Here is a 14,182-nt window from a genome sequence, read left to right on the forward strand (position 1 = left end):
TGGTTGAGTTCAGTTGCATTCCTGGGTCATGTTGTATCAGCAAAGGGTATTCAGGTTGATCCAAAGAAGATTGAGGCAGTCAAGAACTGGCCTAAACCAGCATCAGCTACAGAGATTCGGAGTTTCTTGGTATTGGCAAGCTACTATCGTCGGTTCGTGGAGGGGTTTTCATCTATCGCAGCCCCGATGACTAGGTTGACTAAGAAGGGTGACCAGTTCAGATGGTCGGATGAGTGTGAGGCGAGCTTCCAGAAGCTCAAGACAGCCCTGACTACGACACCAGTGTTGGTTTTTCCCACAGGTTTAGGGCCTTATACAGTTTATTGTGATACATTTCGTATTGGACTTGGTGTAATGTTGATGTAGGATGACAAGGTCATTGCCTATGCTTCGCGACAGCTGAAAATTCATGAGAAGAACTATCCAGTTCATGATTTGGAGTTGGCAGCCATTGTTCACGCGTTGAAGATTTGGAGGCATTATCTGTATGGTGTGGCATGTGAGGTGTTCACGGATCACAAGAGTCTTCAGTATTTGTTCAAGCAAAAGGAGTTGAATTTGAGGCAATGATAACTAGGGATTTTGATGCATTTCATACTCCTTGCTTATGTTTTGATTAGAAATTTGTACAAAATAGTCCCAAAAGGCTCACAAGTTGTGCTTGATTGCAGGTTTGATCAACAAAGTGACAAGATGTCAAAGATTAGCTCAAAAAGGAGTGAAACTTGCACAAGTACCAAGACAAGACAAAGCTCAGGCAAAATAGGCCCAATGCGGCCGCGCACCATTCTGTACGGTCCGCACAAGTGAGGTTCAGAGAAGGTGATTTCCAGGCCAACAGGCAATGCGGCCGCATGAGATTTAATGCGGTCCGCACTGAAGTCACTGCGGCCGCACTTGATTTAGTGCGGCTCGTAGAACCAAAGATCAGAGAGTGCTAGTTTTGGAGATTGAAGTCAATGCGGTCCGTGCTCCATTTCATGCGAACCGCACAGGAAGCCATCGCGACCGCAGTCCATTTTGTGCGGTCCACATTGCCCTAGTTCAGAGAGCTAGATTCTCAAGCTTAGAGCCTTAGTGCAGCCGCACGTGATTTTGGCGATCAACACTAGCCCCGCTGGGGTATTTTTGTCTAGAATTTTAAGCTTAGTATAAATAGCTTCTTTTCCTATTTTTAGGTCATCAGATAGTTTTCTCTTCAGAGCTTCGCTCATGACTTCATAGTTTTAGCTGTTTTGAGTAATTTTAGCTACATTTCAACATTGAATCTTCTAGTTTCATTTAGTAATTAATTAATATGAGTTTTTCTTCATCTATTTCTTGTTTTTCTTCTTTAATTATGAGTAGCTAGACCCATAAGCTAGGGTTGTGGCTCAACCTTAGTGTGGGTAATTGATGGGTCTTGGTTTTAGGGCTAGATTGACTATGTGTGTTTGATATTTGGGCTAATTTCATGTTTAATTACTGAATTAGTGGTTGTAAACACTAGTTTGTGTTTAGTTGACTTGAACTCTTCTTGAGAAAGAGAGCCTAAGTCTCTGAAATTGGTCCAACAAGGAATTGGGCATATTCAAGAGATTGATAGCCCTAATTAAAGGGTTAAACCTCGAGAGAGTAATACCCAACTTGAACCTTGATTGCTTGTGCAAATTTGCTTACCCAATTGGTCTTGAGAAAGTCAATTCGGGCAAAATCGTTCGAATCACCGAGAGGTGTAGAGTGGGTAAAATCAAACAACGGTTATATCATACTCCCCAAATATGTTGATTATACCTTAGACTCAAGTACCCATCAATTGACCACCTAGGCAAAAGTCAACACCCTAGTGCCTTTTTAACCATTTGAACAACCCGTAATATTTTACTCTTAGCTTATTCTAGTTTAATTTAGCATTTTAGTTTGATAAAATTAGAAGTAAATCAAAAACCCAAAAATGTTAAGAAGTGCAATTTGGAACACATACATAGCTCCACTTTAGACAGACACCCGACTCTAACTTCTAGCTCCCTATGGAAATCGATCCCGGCCTTAATCAGGTAAAAGCAGCTTCGACCCTCTCTCGCTACTCAATAGTAGTGCAGGGTTGGCCTCGATAACCTTTTGGCACTGTTGCCGGGGAGCTAACTATTTTGGCTATCTATCTAAATAGTTTTGTGTATTGTTCTTCTTTCCTTCTTTATTACTAATTTTGTTTGTGTCACAAGTCAGGTACCAAATGACAACGAACAATGCCAATGACCCTCTTGGAAATGTGATTGCGGGGGAGGAGGTAGATGATGTCGGAGATGATGAGGTGCCTCTTGTACCTCAAGGACAACGTAGAGGCCACCAGGCTAATGCTAATATTAATGATAATATCCCAGACCCTCCTCCGCCACATCCAAGAGTGGCTCCTAGAGTGCTTCCGAACCAAGGCTATGCAAGTTCTATTGCCCCACCCCGAATTCGGGCGAGCAATTTTCAAATAACTAATGTGATGTTGACCTTACTAGAGTAACGTGGGTACTTCACGGGCGCTGCAAATCAAAATGCTTACAAACATCTCAAGGGGTTCGTGGATACATGTTGGGGGAGCAAGCAAACTAATGTGTCCGAGAATGTTCTTAGGTTGAGAATCTTCCCATTCTCACTTAGAGGGAAGGCATTCGATTGGCTCGAGCGACTTACCAACCATTCCATCACTATTTGGGATGAGTTGGCGGATAAGTTCATTGCAAAATTTTTCTCACCAGGCATATGGCTGCATTGAGAGATGAGATCTTGGCATTCAAGCAAGAGCCCACAGAACCTTTGCATGAGATTTGGGAGCGTTATAGAACAATGGTGAAGGAATGCCCCAACAATGATATGACTGAGGCGATAATCCAACAAACCTTTTATCGGGGCATTAATACAACAAACCAATGCATAGTGAACCAACTTGCTAGCGGCAACTTTATGAAGCTGTCGTATGATGAGGCGTGTGACATTCTTGACGAGTTGGCTGACACTTCTTTCGCTTGGCAAAGTAGAGTCAATGTGCCCTAGGGTGACCCCACAGTTATTCATTTGCACAAGGAATTACATGATCATGGGCAGGCTATAGCTGAGTTGACAACCACGATGAACCAACTAGCGAAGGCACAGTTGCAACAAGTTCAAAATCCTCGCCAAGTGAATGCCATGGAGGGTGTTAACATGCTTGTCAACAAAAGAAGACAAAGAGGGCAACAGAATCAAGGGAATTCAGAGCAATTTGGCAATGATTGTTGTGGATTTCAAAATAATGGTTATGATGAACAAAGTGACGAGGTGCAATACGTGAATAATTATCAAGGCCAAAGAGGCAATTCTTCCAACCAACAACAATGGAGACCCCAAGGCAATTGGGGCAATCAACAACAAGGCAATGGTAATTGGGGGGAACAACAACCAAAACAACAACTGGGGCAATCAGAACAACAATCAAAACAACTAAGGGAATTGGAATGGTGATAACAACAATTGGGGTAGTAATAACAATCAAGGTAGATGGAACAATGGAAACCAAGGAAACCGGGGGCAAGGCTTTCAAAGGCCCAAAATGTACCAACAACCGAACAATCCACCCCCATTTCCATCTCAAGGTCCTAGTTCTTCTAGCAATGATATGGGTAGAATTGAAATGATGTTCGAACAGATGATGAAGAAGAATAAGGACTCAGATGCTTAGTTGGCTTCCCACAATACCTCTATCAGAAACTTGGAGGTGCAGTTAGGCCAAATCTCACAGTCTATTAATACTCATTCTAAGGGTGCACTACCAAGTGATACGGTAGTGAACCCTAAGGGTGGGAACAATCATGTTATGGAGGTAACAACAAGAAGTGGGAGGGGCAGTGATGTGCATGTCTCCAAACAAAAGCAAATTGTGGATGATGATGTTGAGTTGCAAGAAGATGAAGTTCCTTTGGTGGTTGAAAATGTGACTGATGAAAATGTGAATGAAGAAGTGAGGATTGATATTCAAAATGTCGAGGTGGAAACCCAAAATGATGTGAACCCATCTAGGAAACACATAATAGACATGCCAGAGCCGGTTGTGCCTAAAGCCAAGGCTCCTTTGCCGAGGCCACCTCCACCTTATCCTCAAAGGCTTGTGAAGCAGAAAAATGAGAATCAGTTCAAAAAGTTCATTGACATGATGAAGAGCTTATCCATCAATGTGCCTTTAGTGGAGGCTCTTGACAAATGTCGGGCTATGCTAAATTCATGAAGGACTTGGTAACAAAGAAGCGGTCTATGGATTGTGAAACTATAAAGATGACTCACCAAGTTAGTGCAATAGTGCATTCAATGGCCCCAAAGCTTGAAGATCCCGGTACTTTCACCATTCCTTGCACCATTGGGAGTGCAGATTTTGCTAAAGCTATATGAGATTTGGGGGTTAGTATCAATTTGATGCCCTATTCCATTTTCAAGACTTTGGGTATTGGGAAGCCGAGGCCGACTTCCATGAGATTACAAATGGCAGATAGAACGATGAAGAGACCATTGGGTATTATTGATGATGTGCTTGTCCGGGTGGATAAATTTATCTTGCTAGTTGATTGTGATATTGGATTGTGAGGTAGATTATGAAGTTCCTTTAATTTTGGGGAGACATTTCCCTGCTATGGGGAAGGCCTTAGTTGATATGGAAGCAGGGGAACTCACCTTCCGGGTGGGTGACGAAAAAGTGGTCTTTCATGTTTGCAAATCGATGAAGCAGCCCAACAGTATCGAGGTGTGCTCTTTTGTGGACCTCATCACAGTAGTAATAATAGATGAACCAGTGCAATGATCAATGTGGAGGACCCTTTGGAGGCCGTATCGTTGAATCTTGATATCAATGATGATGAAGGCCGAGTGGAGTGCGTGAATGCTTTACATGGAATGGGCTCTTACTTCTATGAGCCAAGGAAATTGTCTTTGGACTTCGAGAATAGAAAGACTCCACCAACTAAACCTTCAATTGAGGAGTCTCCAGTGTTGGAGTTGAAACCACAACCTCCACACCTCAGGTATGAGTTCTTAGGCTCAAATTCTACTTTGCCAGTTATTCTTTCCTCTTGTATTACTAACATGCAGGTTGATGCCACATTAGCGGTGCTTCAAAAGCGGAAAAAGGCAATTGGATAGACTTTAGCTGATATTCGGGGGATAAGCCCCGCATTCTGTATGCACAAGATTATTCTGGAAGATAATGCAAAGCCCTCCTTGGAGCATCAAAGGCGGTTGAACGAGGCAATGCAAGAAGTTGTGAAAAAGGAGGTAATCAAGTGGTTGGATGCTAGGGTTGTTGGTCGCAACCTACTCAACAATACTAAAAAGTAGGAAGAGAGGGTCGCAATAGGTTTTACCCGATTTGTGGGTCAGGATCGATTTCCACAGAGATCTAGGAATGGAGTCGAGTATCTATTTAGGTTGGAATTGCGTATTTGTTCCAAATATCACTTCTAATCATTTTTGGGTTTTCTTTATATTCTACTATTACCAAACTACAAATTACAATTGCTACTTGATTAACTATGAGTAAATTGCTACAAGTTGTATCTAATAGTTTAAAAGGCACTAGGGTAATGGCATCCTCCTAGGTGGCCAATTGACGGGTAATTGAACCTAAGGCACGATTGACATGATTGGGGAATATGCTATAACTATTGCACAATTTTACCCACTCTCACACCTCTCGATAGAGAGAGTGATTTTGCCCAATTGACTTTCTCAAGACCAATAGGGTTGGCAAATTTGCTCAAGCAACTAGGGTTCAAGTCGGGTATTACTCTCTCGAGGTTTAACCCTTTAATTGGGACTATCAATTCTCTTGTGTACATCCTAATTCCTTGTTGGTTAGTTTCAGAGACTTAGGCTCTCTTTCTTAAGAAGAACCCAAGTCAACTTAGCACAAACTAGTGTTTGCAACCACTAATTCATAGATTAAACCATGAAATTGACCCAAATAACAAACACCCATAGTCAATCTAACCTTAAATCACAACACCCATCAATTACCCACACTAGGGTTGAGCCACAACCCTAGCTAATGGGTCTAGCTACTCATGCTTGAATTGAAAAACAGAGAAATAGATGAAGATAAAGACATATTAATTAATTGCTAAGGTAAATACAAAGATTCAGTGATAAAAACTAAGTAAAAATGCCCAAAATGGCTAAGAAAAGTCTTCTCACAAGCGCAGCTAATGTCTGATAATATCTGATACCCTAAAAATGGAAAAAGGTTCTATTTATACTAAGGTAGAAAAATTGGACAAAAATGCCCCTGCGGGGTCATTACGGACCGCACAAAATGGTGTGCGACCGCACTCTGAAAATTCAACTCTCTGAACCTAGGCTTCGAGGACCGCACAGAATGGACTGCGGCCGCGGAGGCATCTAGTGCGGTTCACACAAATATGACTGTGGGCCGCACAAGTTTGATCTTCAGAACTTGGCATCTCTCTGAACTTTAGTTCTGCGTACCGCACAGAATGATAGTGCCGCCGCGGTGCCTTCAGTGCAGGCCGCACACTATCTACTGCGGCCGCATTGCTTTAAGGCTTGAAAATCCAACTCTCTGAATCTCCCTAGTGTGGACTATACAAAGTGTAGTGCGGCCGCACTAGGCCTGTTTCTCCTGAGTTTTGTCTTGTCTTTGGTACTTTTGTCAGTTTCACTCCTTTTGAGTCGATCTTTGACATCTCGTCACTTTGTTGATCAAACCTGCAATCAAGCACCACGTATGAGCCTTTTGGGACTATTTTGTATGAATTTATAATCAAAGCGTAAGCAAGAAGGAGCATGAAATGCGTCAAAATCCCTAGTTATCAACTCCCCCAAACTTAAGCTTTTGCTTGTCCTCAAGCAAACAAAATAAGACCCACCCCTTAAGGGAAAATCCAAGAAATTTTTAGCTTTCCTAAAGCAACCTCAACTAGCATCAATTGGGACTAACAATTGCCCTCAATACAAATGAATCATTAACAACATTTAACCTTTGAAAAACCCTGGATCAAGTGCGACACAAGAGCATCAAGAGTTGACTCAACACATCAAAGAACTCTCTCAATTACTTTTGTCATTGTGGAACCCAAACTCACATATCCTCGACTCTCCCTAAGCAAACCTAACCTTTTTGAATATTGGCACACAAATCGAGGTTAATGGAAATTCACTCATCTCTCTCAAGAAAAAGTCGCAAGTACGGCTTTAAGTACCATATGCTTGCCCCTTATGTAAGTATCCACTAATGTAAGCTTCATTCAACTCAAGATCCTATAGGGCTTTTGTGGAGTCATTGTGAAGGCTTTTGGTTCAGGGTAGAAAATGTTTTGATCTAAGTGGGTTCCATCTTCCTTTAAGTACTTCTTTTGATTCAGTTGGCACACATTTTCTTGACTCTTTGAGTCGTCTCACTTCTTTCTAAAGGGTTAGAGAGACACGTTGTCACTCTTTCTTATACAATTCAAATCGTTTCTCCTTTTTCACCTTCCACACCTTTCATTCTTTGCTTTTATTGAATCCCTTTTTATTCTTTTCACATTGAACATTCTTTTTATCTTTTGATTTTCTTTCTTTTTCATTGCCTTTCCTTTTCTTCATTTTTGTGCCTTTTACCACTTTGTTGCCATCATCGTCTCTCCCCCCAAACTTATACTTTTGCCATGTGCCCAAGGAAAGATCGGGTGCCAAGAGAGGGTATCTTTTAGAATGAGTATAGGCTTGTATCATGGTTCTTGAAAGAAAAAGGTCTAAGGCTCAAAAGGGTTAACTAGGGATAATATCATTGGTAGGCTATGGAATTTGTTCAAACTATCATTTGGATCAAGGAGAGCCTATAATCACGTCTCAAGTCAAAATTCACTTAGGATTTCGCCTCAACAAACATTCGGGGCAAGTTATAGACCAATGGCTCGAGAATTGGATTTGCAATTCAATTTCTCACTACACAAGCTAAAATATCACTAAAGACATAGAGTCGGGGGCCCACAACAACCTTAGATACGATTTGAGCACACAAATGGTCCAGAAAAACTACTTGATGATTATCGGTCAACACAAGAGTCTCAAGGTCATGAGTTTCACCATCCTAAACACAACATTTTGTCTTTGACCATGGGATCAAAGGCAAATGTGCTAGGTCCAAGTGAAGCTTTGCTTGAGGTACCCTTAGCTACAAACTACTAAAAACAAAAAACAAAAACGGACTCAAACCCTTAAGAAAGTTGTCATGCCATCCATTATTGGGAAGAGCCACCCGGTTCATACAACACTCCACCTTTGAAAAGAACCGTGGCATTAAGAAAATCAAAGGTTTATTAAAAACGTCCAAGACAAAACAAAAAGCTACGAACATAAATAAGAAGCTAAAAATGAATTTTTTTTTGCGGAAAATAGAATGAATATATACAATAGGGAGTTTGAATATACAACCGGGGACGAATAAATACAATATGATGTAACTTTATAAAAAAATGCGATAAAAGTAACTAAATATAAAATTATATACAGACCAAATGAAAAATCAAGAAAGCATAAAGCTATCAATATATACAGTCATCCATAAATAAAAAAAATGCGATAAAAGTAACTAAATATAAAATTATATACAGACCAAATGAAAAATCAAGAAAGCATAAAGATATCAATATATACAGTCATCCATAAATGTGTAGGGCTCACCCCCTCAAATAAAAGCTGGCATTGTCCCCAATTCCAACTAGTCTAAATAAGCACCAAAAATAATAGAAAAAGGATATAGAAGACTCCCTAAGCCGTGTCCGTCTGCATAGGATCATGGGTGGTCCCTGGGTCCTCTGTGTGCTCGGGAACCTTAGACTGGTTCCCAGTGGTCTGCTCTACTACTACTAGGACCTGGGCCTGGACCTCGACATGCTGTGGAACTGGTACATCCTGTGGCTAACTGGAGAAAGCCTCCGGTGGGTCCGCCAACTGGATGATGGCATCATCTGCTCTCGGGATATTCCTCCTCTTCAGAGGCCTCTAGATCTGCTCTGACTTTGGATGAGCTGCTGGGACTGAATCATCAAGTAACAGGTCCAAAGACAGCTGGTCTGCCTTCAGTCTATCTACATCTGCCCTCAGCTCCTTCACAGACTCCTTAGAGGCCCGTATCTTTCTAAGCTTCTTGTGCTCCTGAGCAAGCTTCTTGAGAGCCTTGCTGTGTGAATCAACTGCCTTGGTCAGTGTCGCCTGAGTAGTGAGGATTTTCTTCTTGTTCTCAAGTATCTCTTTCAAAGCATCCTCTATCGACTGGGGCACCTGAGGGGCTGGAAGAGCCGAATGAGCCTCTACCATGGTAGTCAATATGGACAACTTGGATGAGGCAGTGTGAATCCAGTTGTTTATACTCAGTAGGGCCTGGCTCAGCCGGTGGGCAATAATGGGATGGGCTAGGGTAGATGGGATCTCCGGGCCTGCTGATGTGGAAGGGCTAGGAGGAATGGCTAAAAATATGGAGGGTCCGAGAGACATCTCAGCAGAAATGGAAGTAGGCTCAGCAGGGACCTCTACCACAACTGGCTCTTAAGACTGGCCAGTTGGGGCAGAAGCAGGGGCTTTGTAGTTCTTGTCCTTGGGGTTGTCATTCCCCTTCAAGCTATACCAAGAGAACGGGGTTGTCGCCTTGACCTTGATGTCATATGGCCTCGGCTCCACCTCTAGATCTGTGAAGTACTTAGTGAGGACGCTGGGGAAAGGGTAGTTCCGGTCATGCTCTGCTCTCAAAATGGTGATAACTCGGGACATCACATTCCCCACGTTGATAGGGTAACCCGCCATAATAGAAGCAACCAAAACAGCCCGGTGGAGAGGAAGGGTCTGGTCATGAGTGGTCGGGTCCAACCGACTACAAACAAAGGTCTCCCAACCTCTCGCCCTCAAAGTTTAGGGTCCTCCGTAATATTCTAACCCCAACAGTCAACCAATCAGGAACGGTACCTAGGATTTCCAGGTATTGAGCTAACCATGGATGGACCTCCTCGCCCATCTCCATTTTCGCCATATGTAGAGTCTCATCCTCCTCATCGAAGCCCAGATATTCATTAATTGACTTCCCATCGAACAAAACTTCAAATTATGAACTTTGGTCACTTTGGAGCCCTTTCTGACGTGGGTACATTACAATAAAACACTTTGACCAAATGCTCATTGGCGTCCACACAGTTATGTAAGAAGTGCTCCAACCCACTCTAGTTCTAAACTGTCTCTGCACGTTGGGGTTGTGGGGTAGTAGATCTGTGTCAATGAAACTCCGCTCTGGTATCAACTTCCTCACCGTCCACCACTCCCAAAATTTGTGGTACGCTACCTCGCTCGCGAACCTATCCTCCCAGACATCAGGTTTTCTTGTTCTGGTAATACCTCCCACCTGAGGCTCACCACCTCCGGCTGCCTCCTCATCCCCCTGTACCTCCTCCTCATCTCCTCCTGCACCCTCCCCGGATAATGAAGCTGTGGGGGAGGTGGAGTATTCACCACTACCGGCTACTGAGCCCTCAAACGACTCAGTAGAAATATGTCCTAGTGCTTTTGCAGTGGGTGATGAGGGGGGGTGTCTCTATGTATGGCCCTCTCCGGATACGGGATATATTCTGGCACTGAGTCTGAAGAGATCTCCCGAGAGGGCTCGTACTCACTCCCCGACATGTATGGCTCTGTCAGCCACTTTTATGGTCTTCCTCATGTTCTTGATGTTTTGCCTAGCTTGGGGAGTGAGTTTGACTATTTTCTGTTTTCCACCCCGGGAATATTCACCTCTGCCGGGTTGTTTTGATCCCTTGCCTCTTTGTTTTACCATGAACTGCACACACAATCATATAACATTGTTAGTATCAATAGAAGCAGTGAGAAACTTGGTGCAGAAAGAATTTCAGAACAGACTTCTAGTGTTGCAGACAGGTTGCAGAAATTACCTAGTGCGGACCGCACAGGGGCTAATGCGGTCTGTACAAAGACGACTGCGGTCCGCACTGGGATGGGGTTCAGACTACCCATCATCTGAATCTAACCAGTGCGGATCGCACAAAATGGTACCGCGGCCGCACTGGGCCAGTGCGGACCACACAAAATGTAGTGTGGCCACACTGCCCAAGGGTTATCTTTCATATATTCAATAGTGCGGTCCATACAAAGTGGTACTGCGGACCGCACTAGGGCACTACCTGCCCAGACTTGGCACTGAGTTAGGGCATCAAATTTTGCTTATAAGTCCAAATTTATCCCTAATTTATGTCCCTACATGTTTACCCAGTCCAATACACTAACTAAGTAGATAAGAATAAAAAATCTAACTACCCTAACCTAACAAATTAAGACATTACGGGAAAATGACCAAATAAAAACTAAGAAAAAATGAAAATTAACTGCAAGTGACAAAATTACACAAGTAAAGAGTAAGATTAATGTACCAGATTGTAAGGTGAATTGAATCAAATGAGTTTCAACAAGTAATTACTTGCAAGTGAGACGATGAACAATGTTTAGTTTCTGAGAGGTTTCAAATTTGCGAAAAGGCTTACAAGGGGTCCTCAGGGTCTATTTATAGAAAAGCCCCTAGGGCCCAACCTCACCTACCAGTGCGGACTGCACAAAATGTACTGCGGTCCGCACTGCCTTGTTTAGCACAAGCTTGAGAAGGCAACCTTGTGCGGTCCGCACAAAACGAATTGTGGCCGCAGAGGTCGACGGCAGACCGCACAAAATGTAGTGTGGCCGCGGTGGCAAACTTCAAAGAAGCTTCATCTTACCCACACTAGTGCAGTCCGCACAGAATGTACTGCGGCCGCACTGGAAACTTCAGAGACCTGCACATTTGTCCATCATGCCTTACACTGCATCAACATAACCCTGCAACATCTCACAACCAATTAGCCCAAAAATAAATCCTATACTACAAAGAAAATCAAATAAAACTACAAGAAGAAAAACACATGGGTTGCCTCCCAAGAAGCGCCTGATTTAACGTCGCAGTATGATGCATGTTACCATCACATCATCTGAAGTGAAGAAGTGTCACCACGTGGCTGTCATCAATTTTCCCAAGATAATGCTTGACCCGGTGCCTGTTAACTCTGAAGACTTCACCATTTTTATTTTTCAAATCAAGAGCACCAAAAGGGGTCACAAATACAACTTCAAACGGTCCACTCCATTTGGATTTGAGCTTTCCTAGAAACAGACGTAACCAGGAGTTGAACAAGAGAACCAAATCTACGTTGAACTCCTTTCCACGAGCATATGTCATGATGGTACTTCATCTTGTCCTTATACAAGGACGAACTAGAGTAGGCATGAAATCTAAATTCATCGAGTTCATTGAGCTGCTCTACACGAAGATTGGCTGCAACATCCCATTCAAGATTCAACTTCCTCAAAGCCTACATGGCCTTATGCTCTAGATCAACAAGAAGATGGAACGCTTTCCCAAACACCAACCGATACGGAGACATCCCAATCAGAGTTTTGTAAGCCGCCCGATAAGCCCATAGAGTGCCATCCAACTTCTTCCACCAATCAGTCCTATTTGCATTGATCGTCTTTGACAATATGCTTTTGATTTCCCGGTTGGAGACTTCCACTTGACCACTTGCTTGAGGGTGATATGGGTAGAAACTTTGTGATTGATAGCATACTTAGAAAGCAACGTGTCGAAAGCTTTATTGCAAAAATAAGATCCCCCATCACTAATAATCGCACGGGGAGTGCCAAACCTTGTGAAAATGCTCTTCTTAAGAAATGCAACAATACTCCGGGCTTCATTGTTAGACAAAGCCACGACTTTAACCCATTTTGAGACATAATCAACCGCCACGAGAATGTAAGTATTCCCATAAGAGCTAACAAATGGACCCATGAAATCAATGCCCCAAACATCAAAGATATCCACTTCAAGAATGGTATTGAGAGGCATCTCATCCATTTTTGAAATTCCACCCGCTCTTTGGCAATCGTCACACCTCATCACAAAATCACCTGCATCTTTGAACAAGGTTGGCTAACAGAATCCACAACTAAGAACTTTCGAGGCAGTCCTCACCCCACCGTGATGGCCACCATAGGGTGAAGAATGGCAAGCCTCTAAGATACTCAATTGTTCTTCCTCCGGGACACATCTACGAATCACACCATCCGTGCAAATCTTGAACAAGTATGGCTCATCCCAATAGAAATCCAAACTATCCCACTTGAGCTTCTTCCTTTGGTTAGAAAAGAGCTCACACGAGATTACTCCAGTCACAAGGTAATTGGCAACATCGACAAACCATGGCATATCATTCATTGACACCGCAAGGAGTTGTTCGTCGGAAAATGAATCATTGATCTCAAGTCCATCACAAGGCCTCCCCTCCTCCTCCAAACGGGACAAGTGGTCCGCCACTTGGTTCTCACTACCTTTCCGGTCCACAATTTCTAGATCAAATTCTTGAAGTAGTAAAATCCATCACATCAATCTTTCCTTGGGGTCTTTCTTTGTCATCAAGTACCTAAGAGCGGCATGATCGGTGTGCATTATGATCTTGGCCCCCATAAGATACGGCTGAAACTTTTCCATTGCAAATACTATAGCCAACAACTCTTTATCGGTAATCGTGTAGTTCCTTTGAGCCTCATTCATGGTCTTGCTTGCATAGTACATTGGATGAAACATTTTGTTAACCTTTTGACCCAAGACAGCCCCAACTGCAATGTCACTTGCGTCACACATGAGCTCGAAAGGCAAGCTCCAATTTGGTACGATAATGATTGGGGTAGTGGTCAACTTAAGCTTGAGAAGCTCAAATGCTTACATACATCCCTCATCGAACACAAACTTTGTATCCTTTTCTAGTAGCTTTCACAAGGGGTTTACCACCTTTGAAAAATCTTTTATAAACCTTCGGTAGAACCCCGCGTGCCCAAAAAAACTCATCACCCCCTTGACGGAAATGGGGGGAGGAAGCCTTGAAATCACCTCTATCTTGGCTTTGTCAACTTCAATTCCATGGTTTGAAATTTTGTGACCCAACACTATACCCTCTTCAACCATAAAATGACATTTTTTCCAATTGAGTACGAGGTTTGTGTCTTCACACCGGGCCAACACTCTATCCAAATTTCTCAAACATTCTTCAAAGGAATCACCAACCACACTGAAATCATCCATGAAGACCTCCAATCTATCTTC

The sequence above is a fragment of the Nicotiana tabacum genome, chromosome 3 (assembly GCF_000715075.1).
Source record: "Nicotiana tabacum cultivar K326 chromosome 3, ASM71507v2, whole genome shotgun sequence".
Taxonomy (NCBI): Eukaryota; Viridiplantae; Streptophyta; class Magnoliopsida; order Solanales; family Solanaceae; genus Nicotiana; species Nicotiana tabacum.